Here is a 13,421-nt window from a genome sequence, read left to right as displayed (position 1 = left end):
CCGATATGAAGGCTGAGCTTGTGCTTGTGTGTTTGGTTCTGGGATAGAATCTCAGCATCATTCAGGACAGACGCCCTCTCCAGCCTTCCCTAATCAGACCCGCTCCCTCTCCAGACCCCTCTGGTTACACTGAGGCCATTTCCAGGCCCTTCTCAGTCAGGCCTTCTCACTCCCTGCTGTTGTGTCCTGTCCCCTTCTCTGTCCCCAGGTCTAGTCCCCTAGCCTGTCCTTGGTGCTCTCTGTGTGGGGCATGGACACAGGAGGACTGGATGGTGGAATCCTGCTCCAGAAACTGCCACCTTGATCTCCTGTTCATTACTCAGCAGCACCTACAAGTCCAACCAAGAACCAATTTCTGTCTGTGCATCCGGAACCGCCTCCAGTGCTGCTCCCTTCCATTTTCCTTGCCTTATACAAGTTCCCAGGAACAAACATGTCAAGGAGTGGAGGAATAATGGCAACATGAAAATTCAGAGGCCAGGCGCCTTTGTTTGCCTTGGATATGATTCATGTCCTTGAGAGGAAGTCGTTTTCCCCTCCTGGTCCTTTCTCAACCCAGGGAAGCCAGCAGCAGTTACTTATTGAGGAAAACTGTCTCTTAACAAAGGGGTTTGGGTCTGCTGTTGTTGCTGTTTAGTCCTAAGTCATGTCTGACTCTTTGGGACCCCGTGGACTCTGTCCATGGGATTCTCTAGGCAAGAATACTGGAGTGGGTTGCCATGGGTCTGTTAGAGCACAGGAATTATGAGTGATTCTGTAAATCATATATTCCTAGAAAACCAAGAAACTTCTTTCTCAGATAAAAACTTTGGTTTTGGTGTTCAGCTTGTTTTGTTTTCAGATTTGATGTTTAGGAATTTTTCAGATTCCAAGAAGTAAAATAATCTAAAATCTTAAAGAATGGTGAATAGGCTTCTGTATCCAACTTTCATCTCAAGTAACAATACACTTATTTTTCCCTTTTAAAAAAATTTGGAAAGCTTGTTTATCCAACCTTGCCAATCATCCTTTCTCTAATGTTTCCTTTCTTTCCCCTCATTTTGCAAAATTTTAGACCTTCAGCACCTGGGTTAGAAATCTAACAGAGAACAATCTCATAACAAAGGCTGCTTACAACCTGGGGTCCATTCAGACTCTACCATCAAAACCCTAAACTCAGCAGAGCTTTGAGCCTGTTCTCAGCAGCTGACGGGCAGCCACATTCTCCTCAATCCCAGCTAAATTTCCCCTGCTTTATTTAGTCAGAGACTCACTTTTCTGAGATACAGCCATTATCCTCCTTAAACTTCTCCTACCTACATCTCTGACAAGGCCTTCTGATGGAACCTGTATGAGAAAGCTCTCTTGTAACTACCTTATATCCACACTTTTTCTCCCTCCTTGACAGGGAAATTCAACATGTCTTTCCTCTCTAGAGATCATATTCTCATTAATTTTCTCCCCTCGGGAGTGCTCCTCAATCCCACATTCAGAGTAGAAGTGTGTATTTATTTACTCTGAGCTCCACACCTACCCTTCTTTGCCTGGCTTGTGATTCTGGAGCTGGACCCTATAAACACATCCCCGGTGCCAGCTGGCCACGGTGCTAATCTCTGCAGTTTGGGGTGCTCGAGGGACATTGCAGGAGAAAGCACTTTCTGGTTAGTGCTTCCCTTCCGCCCAGCTCCTGTGGTGCTCTTGTCCTGCACAGGACACCTGGGGACATTCATCTCAGCAAGGAAATTGTGCTTGTTCATCACGATACATGCCACACCTCAGAGTCCAGACCCTCTGTATCTGCTTCCTCAATAAATTCCCACATTGAAAACCCAGACTTCAGTCCATGTCACTCTTCACTCTGGCACCTTTTCCTCTTCCTCTTTATCGTCAAACTTGAGAGTCTGTCCATCTGCACTTCCTGCTTCCTCTCTTCTGACTCACACTAGAACCCCCACCAGCCTGATCTCTGTCCACACCACTCAGCAAAACAGCTCTGGTCACCAGTGACCTCCGTGGTGCCAAGACAGTTGACAAGTTCCTGTCTCATATCAGGAAGGCTCTGAGACACGCTCAGCACAATTGTCCTCTTCCTCCTTTCTGGAAGGTTCTCTCTTGGCTTCATAATACCATACCCTCCTCTTGTTTCCCTTTAATTTTCCTTTATCCCCTTAGCTGGGTCTTTTCATCTCCCTAAACTCTAAGGGTCCCTCAGACTTGGTTCTGGTTCTCACTTTCTTTAAGTTTTTTTTTTCTCTTTATTTCCCCCTGAACTTATTTAATTGAAGGAAAATTGCTTCACAATATTGTGTTGGCCTCCGCCATACAACAACATGAGTCAGCCACAGGTATACATGTGTCCCCTCCCCCTTTAACGTCCCTCCCACCTCCCACCCCTTCCCACCCCAGGACTCTCACCGTTTATGTCTCTAAATTTTCTCCAAGTGCAGGAAATAGCACCTATACACTGATGGCTCCGAAAATTACACCTCCCCTGCTCAGAAACCTGGTTTCCCAGCCCCGTGCTTGAATATCCAACTGACCTCTAGACACCTCTGCTTGGATGGCTTCCAGAGATCTCACAGTCAGCATGTCCCAAAGGGAACTCTAATCTGCCTCCAGAACTTTTCACCTGCAGGCCCCTCCGTTTCAGCAGATGACATCACTGTTCCCTCTGTTACCCAGCCCAGAAATTGAGATATAAGCTTGATGCTTCCCTTCCCTTTACCCCACATCCAATCCACTAGCAAGTCCTGTGATTCTATTTCCAGATTTCATCTCTAATCCATTAACCTGCTCTCATGGGCACCTCCAAGACCATTTCTCACCTGGGTTCCTGCAGCCGTTGTCTAACTAGTCTCCCCATCTTCATGGTTTCCCTTTCTGCTTAAGTTGGCTGTATAACTTATCATCTAAACCAAGTCACTTTCCAGAACGAAAAGGGACATTAGTAATAATCATACCAGGATGACAGGAATAAACTGGGACTGTCACAGACAAAAGAGGCCTGTTTCTCTAGCACACAGACTGATAGTTGAAGCCATAGTCTGATCCTGTGTCCCTTCTACTTAAAACTCTTCAGCAGACCTGGTCTCTGGTCATGTTCTGGCCTCATCTCATGCCATACCCTCCCAGCTCTCTGCTCTCCAGCCACATTGGTTTTCCCTCAGTCCCACCAATGAGTCAAACTCTAATTTATAGGTATGTGGTATTGCCTTTGCCCTGAACATGCTTCCCACCCATCCTTCACAAGGCTGCTTCCATCTTTCCTGCACCTCTTACTTGAAATTCCTCTTCAGGATGGCCTTCTCCGACTCGACATGGGTAGCCTACCATGGCTATTACTTCTTTCCTAGCAATCATCAATATGTGAGATGATTTTATTCATTTCTTGGCTTGCTTTTTCTGTTATTTTGTGGTTTTTTTTTGGGGGGGGGGTGGCGTGTTTTGATGGTTTTCTTGGTCTGTATTTAACCCTAGATTGTAACAATTTCTGTCTCATTTAACTTTAAATATCTAGCACTAAGCACGGTATCTGGCATGTAATAGGACTTCAATGCTTACTGAACAAGTGAATGAGTGAAAGAATTAATTTTTTTAACTAACTAGTAAAAAGGGAATTTTTTCAGGGTAATGCATTACGAAATGTACTTCCATTATACCACATCATCTTTATCCATTCACTCACTGGTGGACTTTAAGATGCTTTAGATGGTTTCCATATCTTGGCTGTTGTAAATATGCTGCAGTTAACACAGGGGTGCATGGATATTTTCTCTTTATATTTTTAAATTGAGGTATAATTGATGTACAATATTTCATAAGTTTCAGATGTCCAACACAGAGATTCACAATTTTTAAAAAGTATACGGCATTTATAGTCATTATAAAATACTGGCTATATTTCCTGTGCGTCCTTATAGCTTGTTTCATACAGAGTAGTTTGTACCCCGCAATCCTCTACCCCTATCACGCCCTTTCCTCCCTTCTCTCTCCCTATCGGTAATCACTAATTTGTTCTCTTTAACTGTGAGTCTCTTTTTTTTTTTTTTTTTGTTATACTCCGGTTTATTTTTTAGATTCCACATGTAAGTACATCAAAGTTGTCATCACACACAAAAAAATTGTCATTGTGTATGGTGATGGGTGGTAACTAGACTTATCGTGATGATCGTTGCACAATATATACAAATATCAAATCATTGCACTGTATACTTGAAACTAATGTCATGCTGTATGCTAATGATATCTCAACTAAAGCAATAATAAAAGCTATTCCAGTCATCACCCGGTATCCCTGGAAGAGAGGAACCAGAGAGCCTGAGCTTGTGTTTGATCCATTTCGAGTCAAGTCCCTCGGCACCCCTCACAGAAAGTTCTTTCTCCAGAGAAAGTTAATTTAAGCCTAAATAAACTGAGAACAGAAAACGGTCATCACCTGGGATTTGGCTAGAAATGCAAAATCTCAAGCTGTACCTCAGATCTACCACAGCAGGCAGGACCGGTTACATAATGTATGGTACCAGTCCCAAATAAACATGTTCAGAAATTCTTAAAAACTCCAAGATGATGAAAGCGGGGCATTAAACCAAGCACAGGGCTGTGCTAAGCATGGGGCTCTGCATAGCTGCACAGCCTCAGGCCACGAAGACGGGCGGTTTAACTAGGAAAAGCCGAGGAAGTCAAAACACTGATATAAAGCCATGAAACCCAGGCTTTGCCTATTAGTATCAGATAAAATCGTGCCTAGGTCACTAGTATATGTCATCTTGAATATTCAGACGGAGTCAGAGTAGTCCATCTGGAATAATGTATTATTACCTGGGCAAGCTGGGAAAACCCCAGTCCAGGAAAATATTCTCTGTATTTAGGACACAGCAGTGCCAGTGTTTTTCTGAGTCCTCTGGGAAGAAATATCAAGCAGGAATTTCCCAGCCTCTCTTGCGGTTTGTATTTTATCCACTAGACCAAGGTTGACTGGAAGCTCCAGGCTAGTCATCTCTGCCCAGCAGCGTTGTGTTGTAATTCTGTACTGCTCCTCAGGAAGTTTCATGGTACCCAGATTTCTTTTAAATGAATGGGTGAGAAAAACTGGGTTTGCTCAAAATTTTACCCTAAAGTTACTGTTCCCGACAAAAGGGGCAATTTCAGTCCCTTGTTGAGCCAAAGAACAGTTAAGATGATAAATTTTATATTATCTTCATTTTTTAATTAAAAAAAAAAAATAAATAAAATAAAAATAAATAAATAAATAAATAAAACCTTGCCATGTGGAACTAGAAGGGACAGAACCCCGGTGGAATTTCAGCAGATGGGCCCTGGGGCAAAGGGCAGGTCAGGGGTGAGCAGGGGCACGACCAGAGGGCAAGTGCAGAGGTGTCCGTGAACAGCGCCCAGGATGAGAGACAAACTTGGGCTCTGAAACTGAGAACAAGAATCTGGGAACAAGTCATCGAGGGCCTGGTCAACAACTTTTAATCAATACTCAATCTAAGAAAGAGAGAGGGGGACTCCCCTGGTGGACCAGTGGTTAAGACTTCACCTTCTAATGCAGGAGTATGGGTTCAATCCCTGGTCAGGCACCCACTCCAGTACTCTCGCCTGGAAAATCCCATGGACCGAGGAGCCTGGTAGGCTGCAGTCCATGGGGTCGCTATGAGTTGGACACGACTGAGCGACTTCACTTTCACTTTTCACTTTCATGCATTGGAGAAGGAAATGGCAACCCACTCCAGTGTTCTTGCCTGGAGAATCCCAGGGACAGGGGAGTCTGGTGGGCTGCCATCTATGGGGTCACACAGAGTCAGACATGACTGAAGTGACTTAGCAGTAGCAGTAGCAGCAGGGAGCTAAGATTCCACATGCCTTGCAGTCAAAAAAACAAAACATAAAACAAGCAATATTGTAAGAAATTAAAAATAAATTAAAAAATAAAGTGTTTTTTAAAATGATCCACATCAAACAAAATTTTTTTAAAAAAGAAAGAGAATTTTATTTGAGCCAACATGAAGATTACAACTCAGGAGACAGTCTTTCAGAAAGTTCTGAGGGGAATTCCCTGGCGGTTCAGTGGTTAGGACTCTACCCTTTCACCACTGAGGGCACAGGTTCGAACCCTGGTCAGGGAACTAAGGTCCAGTAAGCTTTGGGATGTGGCCAAAAATAAACAATTAAAAAAAAAAAAAAAAAGCCCTGAAGACTGTTCCACCCATTAGAGGTCAAAGCAGTTATATGTTTTTGAGACAAAAAGTTATACATCAAAGTGTCACACTGACAGTTGACATAGTCCAACAAATGGGTAATGCGTCATTGTGACTCCTTCCAGGATCAAGGAAGGAAAGCTTAACTCCTAAGGAGTTACCTTGCTGGTGCCAGGAGGAAATTGCTTTTTTTTTTTTTTTTCTTTTTTGGCAAGCAGGCATTCCTATGTCTTTTAAGGGAATCTAGTTAATGTAACACAGACTCACAGTGTACACTAAAGGGGAGAGGATAGTAGTTCAAAAGGCAGAGAAAATTTTACGTTAAATTTTTTTCTTGTCCTGCCTTAAAATAATTTTTTTCATCAGTTTTAAATACCAAGCTCAAGGATTGGGGATTTGGATTTGGAAAGCAGAGGGGAGCAATGAAAGTTTCCAGTTGGGAAGGGGTTGAAGGCTATGCCTCAGAGGATAAGGATTCTGACAGAGAGTCTCCAATGAACTTCCCATGAGACCCAAAGAACCAGTCACTCTGAGGGGCCGAGGTTTATCTACCAACTAGGATAACCTGAACAATGTGGGGATAGGAGACAAGTTGAAGGAGGTTAAACTAGGCCTTAGTTCTACAAGTCCAGGTCGGGGGCAGGATTCCCACATCTGTATTTGTTAACAAGACCGGTGATGATTCTAATGTGTGGCAAGTCTGTGAATCACCTGAGTGACACTGAAGGTTGGTTCCATTGTGATGTGCTGGGACCACGTGGTGGTGGTAGGGGGCAAGGCAGTGTTTAGAAGCGTTAGAGAAAACCACAGGACCCAGATAGTGCCACTGGTGCTAAAGCCCACAGAACTGAGACTGTAATAATCAACCAAGTTGCAATTTCAACCCTCCCCAGAAATGTAATCTTAACCAGTGGAACTTTGTGGTCAGAGGTAATCTGCCAGTGGGCCTTCTCCATTCATCCCATCTCACCACCTCCACCCCCAAGAGATAATATGCATGATAAGTCTTAATGGTCCCTTTTCCACAAAAAGATATCCTGATCGACAAATAATTCTTTCTTTTCTTTTGCTAATAACTCCCTTGTCTCACCCTTCTTTCTATAAAAGCCCTCCCCTTCGTATACCCATTCAGAGCACTCTTCTAGTTATTAGATGGGATGCTGCCTGATCATGAGTCATTGAATAAAGCAATTAGACCTTTAAATTAACTGTTCAATTTTGTTTTTTAACAGAAGTGAAGGAAGTTCCCTAAAGACTGATGTGATTGTCTCAGTAAGAAGTAACGACAATGTGGACTGGTGGCAACAGAGAATAGAAAAATAAGTAACTGTTGGAAACAATCACCAATGTTGAATTGAGGGAATTTACCTAGTAACTGAAAGTGAGGGTTGAGGAAGGGGGAAGAGACAAGATAACAAGATTTTGAGCCTTGATCAGGGCAGTGACAAATTATATACAGACAAGGAAATTATTCCAATTTTGGGCTTCCTGTTCTTGTCCATTCATGAAAATCAATTACACAGGTCTGATCATTACTGGGTAAAATGATATTCCAAATATTTCAAATAAGAGCTAGTATTTATTACCGAGACACAGGCACTACGTTCTGCATTTTGTAGGTAGTTTTGCTTTACACTTATTATCTCATTTAATCCTCCGTTACCTAAGGCAGGGCTACTATTAACCCCATTTCACAGATAAGGAAACTGAAACCTGCAGAAACAAAGCAACTTACCTGAGGTCAATAAGAAAAAGAGCAGACACTCAAAGCCAGTCTGCCTCAGAAACTGCCAACTACAAATTGGCACTTGTCAATTGCTTCTACAAGGATTAAATCATGAACTGAAGGAATTCAGGGTAGAGACCAAGAATGAAACACTCCAGTGACCTGGGAAAAACTGACTGAACAAGTCTTCAGATAGCTATTTTCAGAAGACTTTATGAGCTCAATCCTTGCCTCTCCTCTGCTGCTGCTGCTGCTAAGTTGCTTCAGTCGTGTCCAACTCTCTGCGATCCCACACATGGCAGCCCACCAGGCTCCCCTGTCCCTGGGATTCTCCAAGCAAGAACACTGGAGTGGGTTGCCATTTCCTTCTCCAATGCATGAAAGTGAAAAGTGAAAGGGAAGTTGCTCAGTCATGTCCAACTCTTAGCGACCCCATGGACTGCCCACCAGGTTCCTCCGTCCATGGGATTTTCCAGGCAAGAGTACTGGAATGGGGTGCCATTGCCTTATCCGTGCCTCTCCTCTAGAAGAGCACTAAAATCATTAACAGTGACATCTGTTCCTCCTGACCAGTAGCAAGGTTCTGCCAAAATTGTGCTTGGCTGCAAGCACCCTCTTTCACTAAAGTCATTTGTAACACTCCTCACTCCTACCTCTTTGGAACAGTTTCTTAGAGCTATCTGAAATGCCATCTCCCAGATTATAGCGTTGTAGCCACGTGTTCCGGGAAACAAACTCACTCAGAAGGACAATGCAGATAGTGGAGTGCAGTTTATTACACCAGCGGGCCCAACGCAGAGTCTCCTCTTAGTCAAGGACCCCGACCAACATTTGTGAAAATCTTTTATACCCCATGTGTACCCACCAGTGTCTGAACCCACCACTCCAAATTCCTTGAGACTTACATAAACAAAGGAAGGGTAAATACAATCCCAATAACCCCATCATTCATGTGTTATGTGTTCAAACAGTTAAACAATTGGCCAATAATCAATAAGCCCGAGGTTACACTCCGATAGGTACAGAAAAATTTATGGCCTGTCCAGAGGGGGTCTTATCCTTCTGTTGTCATTTCCATAGGCACTAAACACAGAGTTCAGAGTCCATTGGAGAGGTGGCCAAGCATGATCAGCATGAACAGGCCTAAGATGGAGTCCAGGCCCTGTGAATTCTCTATTCAATAGTTCTCATTTTGCCTCAAATAAAACAACTCACAACTGTCACATTGTGCTTTTCCCCACAATGGACAAAGCCAGGCTAGCAGCCACTATGCTACCCTGAAGCCCTGTTAAAACACCAGTCAGGCCTGGGTGCAGGCGTAAAAGTGAGACAAGCACAGGGCAAGTGAAAGATTACAAGTTGTACTTGCAAACACTGCCTAATATCCAAGTAGACTGTTCAAATATAAATGTTTAACTGAATGGGATTTTTGCCAGCTGAACTGATTGTAGCTGTATTGGGTTACTTGACATGTGAGTCTGTAAAGAGTGAAAACCCTCCTGTTACTGTCAGATTTTGTCATTACACAGTGACCATGCAAAAGATGGTCTAGAGGAAATCCCAGGAGGAGGAAACTGCCTGAGCTGGCACAACTGTGCAATCATTTATGACACATCTTTCTAGGGCACATTACATCTATCCTCATTTATCAAAAGGGTACAGAGAATTTTCTAGCATTAAAGGAAAAAAAATTTCACCCGATTTTCCAAGGAAAACAAGCAAAAATCCCATTCAGTTGGTAAGGGACAGGGAGGCTTGGCATGCTGCAGTCCATGGGGTCACAAAGTCAAACAGGACTGAGTGACTTAATTGATAGGAAATCTATTATATTTGGTCTTCATCACCTTGCCTGGGCACAGAGTTCCTAAAACCCTTGGAATTTCCAAAGTGATAGGTGTCTTTTTGATGTTAATAAGGTGACTTTCGACCACACCTAAGGATGGGGGCTGGCTGACAGTGCAGCCAACCCCCCGTGATTAAAGGGCTGGAACTTCCAGTCCTGACACTGGCCATTGGCCACTGAACTCAACCTCCAGCCCGTATCCCAAGACTGCTGCTGCTTTATCTACAGCTTCTGCTTGGTGAACACGTAGCCTTCCATCTGCAGTGGCACTGGGAGAGGGCACGGAAATTCCTTGCCCCTTCCCCATACCATCCCCTCCATCCAGCTATTCCTGAGTTATAGGCTTTTATAATAAATTGATAAATCTATGTAAGTAAAATGTATCTCTGGAGATCTGCAAGCCACTCTAGCAAATTAATCGAACCCAAGGAGTGGATCATGGGAATCTCTGGTTTATAGCCAACTGGTCAGAAACACAGGCACACATGGGCAATATAGTGGGTTCAGTCCCCAGACCACAGCAATAAAGCGAGTCACATGAATTTTTAGTTTTCCAGTGCATAGAAAAGTAATATTTATATTCTACAATAGTCTATTAAGCATGCAATAGCATTGTCTTAAAATTCAGTGTATAAGCCTTAATTTAAGAATACTTTATTGCTAAAAAAGTGCTAACCATTATCTCAGCCTTCAGCAAGTTGTAATTTTTTTCCTGGGAGAGGGTCTTGCCTCCATGTTGATGGTAGCTCACTGATCAAGGTGGTGTTTCCTAAAGCCGGGGGGTCACTGTGGTGATGTCTTAAAGACAGACAACACTGGAGTTTGCCACATCATTGACTCTTCCTTCTCTTCCTCTCACAAATGACTTTTCTGTAGCATGCAATACTTTATAGTATTTTACCCATAGTAAGAGTTCTTTCAAAATTAGTCAATTTTCTCTCAACCCTGCCAATGCTTTGTCAACGAAGTTTATGTAGTATCTTAAATCTGTTGTCAACAATCTTCCCAGCATCTTCACCAGTAGATTCCATCTCAAGAACTCATTTTCTTTGCTTATCCAAAAGAAGATAAACTCTCTTCATCCATTAAAAGTTTTATCATGTGATTACAGCAATTCAATCATATCTTCAGGATCCACTTTTAATTCTAGTTTTCTTGCTCTTTGTACCACATGTGCAATTACTCCCTCCACTGAAGTCTTGAACCCCTCAGTCACCGATGAGGGTTGGAACAAACTTCTTCCAAATTCCTATCAATGTTAGTATGTTGACCTGTTACCATGAATCATGAATGTTCTTAATGGCATCTAGAATGGTGAATTCTTTCCAGGTTTTCAATTTACTTTGCCCAGATCCATCAAAGGAATCATAATATATGGCAGCTATAATCTTACAAAATGTACTTCTTAAGAAATAATATTTTTAAGTTGAAATTATTCCTTCATCCATGGACTGCAGAACGAATGTGTTAGCAGGCATAAAAACGTTAATCTTGTTTTGTATCTCTTTCTTGGGCAATGAAGTACATTGTCAGTGAGCAGTAATACCTTGAAAAGAATCTTTTTTTCTGAGCAGTAGGTCTCAACAGTGAGCTTAAAATATTCATTAAACCATGTTGTAAATACTTGTGCTTTCATCCAGATTTTGTGGTTCCACTTACAGAGCACAGGCAGAGTAGATTCAGTCTAACTCTTAAGGCCCCAGGATGTTCACCATGGTAAATAAGCATTGGCTTCAATTCAGTCACTATCTGCATTAGCCCCTAACAGGACAGTAAGCCTGTCCTTTGAAATTTGAAACCAGACACTGACTTTGCCTCTCTAGCTAGATGAAAAGTACTAGAAGCATTCTTTTCAAATGCTGTTCCATCAACACTGAAAATCTGTTATTTAGTGTAGCCACCTTCATTAATGATCTTAGATCTTCTGGACAACTTGCTGCAGCTTCTACATCAACACTTGCTGCTTCACCTTCAGTTCAGTCGCTCAGTCGTGTCGACTCTTTGCGACCCCATGAATCCCAGCACTCCAGGCCTCCCTGTCCATCACCAACTCCCGGAGTTCACCCAGACTCAAGTCCATCGAGTCAGTGATGCCATCCAGCCATCTCGTCCTCTGTGGTCCCCTTCTCCTCCTGCCCTCAATCCCTCCCAGCATCAGAGTCTTTTCCAATGAGTCAACTCTTCGCATGAGGTGGCCAAAGTACTGGAGTTTCACCTTCAGCATCATTCCCTCCAAAGAAATCCCAGGGCTGATCTCCTTCAGAATGGACCGGTTGGATCTCCTTGCAGTCCAAGGGACTCTCAAGAGTCTTCTCCAACACCACAGTTCAAAAGCATCAATTCTTTGACACTCAGCCTTCTTCACAGTCCAACTCTCACATCCATACATGACCACAGGAAAAACCATAGCCTTGACTAGACGGACCTTTGTTGGCAAAGTAATGTCTCTGCTTTTGAATATGCTATCTAGGTTGGTCATAACTTTCCTTCCAAGGAGTGTCTTTTAATTTCATGGCCGCAGTCACCATCTGCAGTGATTTTGGAGCCCAAAAAAATAAAGTCTGACACTGCTTCCACTGTTTACCCATCTATTTCCCATGAAGTGATGGGACTGGATGCCATGATCTTCGTTTTCTGAATGTTGAGCTTTAAGCCAACTTTTTCACTCTCCTTTTCCACTTTCATCAAGAGGCTTCTGAGTTCCTCTTCACTTTCTGCCATAAGGGTGGTGTCATCTGCGTATCTGAGGTGATTGATATTTCTCCCAGCAATCTTGATTCCAGCCTGTGTTTCTTCCAGTCCAGCATTTCTCATGATGTACTCTGCATATAAGTTAAATAAACAGGGTGACAATATACAGCCTTGACATACTCCTTTTCCTATTTGGAACCAGTCTGTTGTTCCATGTCCAGTTCTAACTGTTGCTTCCTGACCTGCATACAGATGATTCTCAAGAGACAGATCAGGTGGTCTGGTATTCCCATCTCTTTCAGAGTTTTCCACAGTTTATTGTGATCCACACAGTCAAAGGCTTTGGCATAGTCAATAAAGCAGAAATAGATGTTTTTCTGGAACTCTCTTGCTTTTTCCATGATCCAGCAGATGTTGGCAATTTGATCTCTGGTTCCTCTGCCTTTTCTAAAACCAGCTTGAACATCAGTAAGTTCATGGTTCACGTATTGCTGAAGCCTGGCTTGGATAATTGTGAGCATTATTTTACTAGCATGTAAGATGAGTGCAATTGTGTGGTAGTTTGAGCATTCTTTGGCATTGCTTTTCTTTGGGACTGGAATGAAAACTGACCTTTTCTAGTCCTGTGGCCACTGCTGACTTTTCCAAATTTGCTGGCATATTGAGTGCAGCACTTTCACAGCATCATCTTTCTGGATTTGAAATAGCTCAACTGGAATTCCATCACCTCCACTAGCTTTGTTTGTAGTGATGCTTTCTAAGGCCCACTTGACTTCACATTCCAGGATGTCTGGCTCTAGGTCAGTGATCACACCATTGTGATTATCTGGGTTGCGAAGATCTTTTTTGTACAGTTCTTCTGTGTATTCCTGCCACCTCTTCTTAATATCTTCTGCTTCTGTTAGGTCCATACCATTTCTGTCCTTTATTGAGCCCATCTTTACATGAAATGTTCCCTTGGTATCTCTAATTTTCTTGAAGAGAT

This window comes from Bison bison, unplaced genomic scaffold, assembly GCF_000754665.1.
Source record: "Bison bison bison isolate TAMUID 2011002044 unplaced genomic scaffold, Bison_UMD1.0 scf7180017864388, whole genome shotgun sequence".
NCBI classification, from domain to species: domain Eukaryota; kingdom Metazoa; phylum Chordata; class Mammalia; order Artiodactyla; family Bovidae; genus Bison; species Bison bison.
This window is presented reverse-complemented; position numbering follows the sequence as displayed.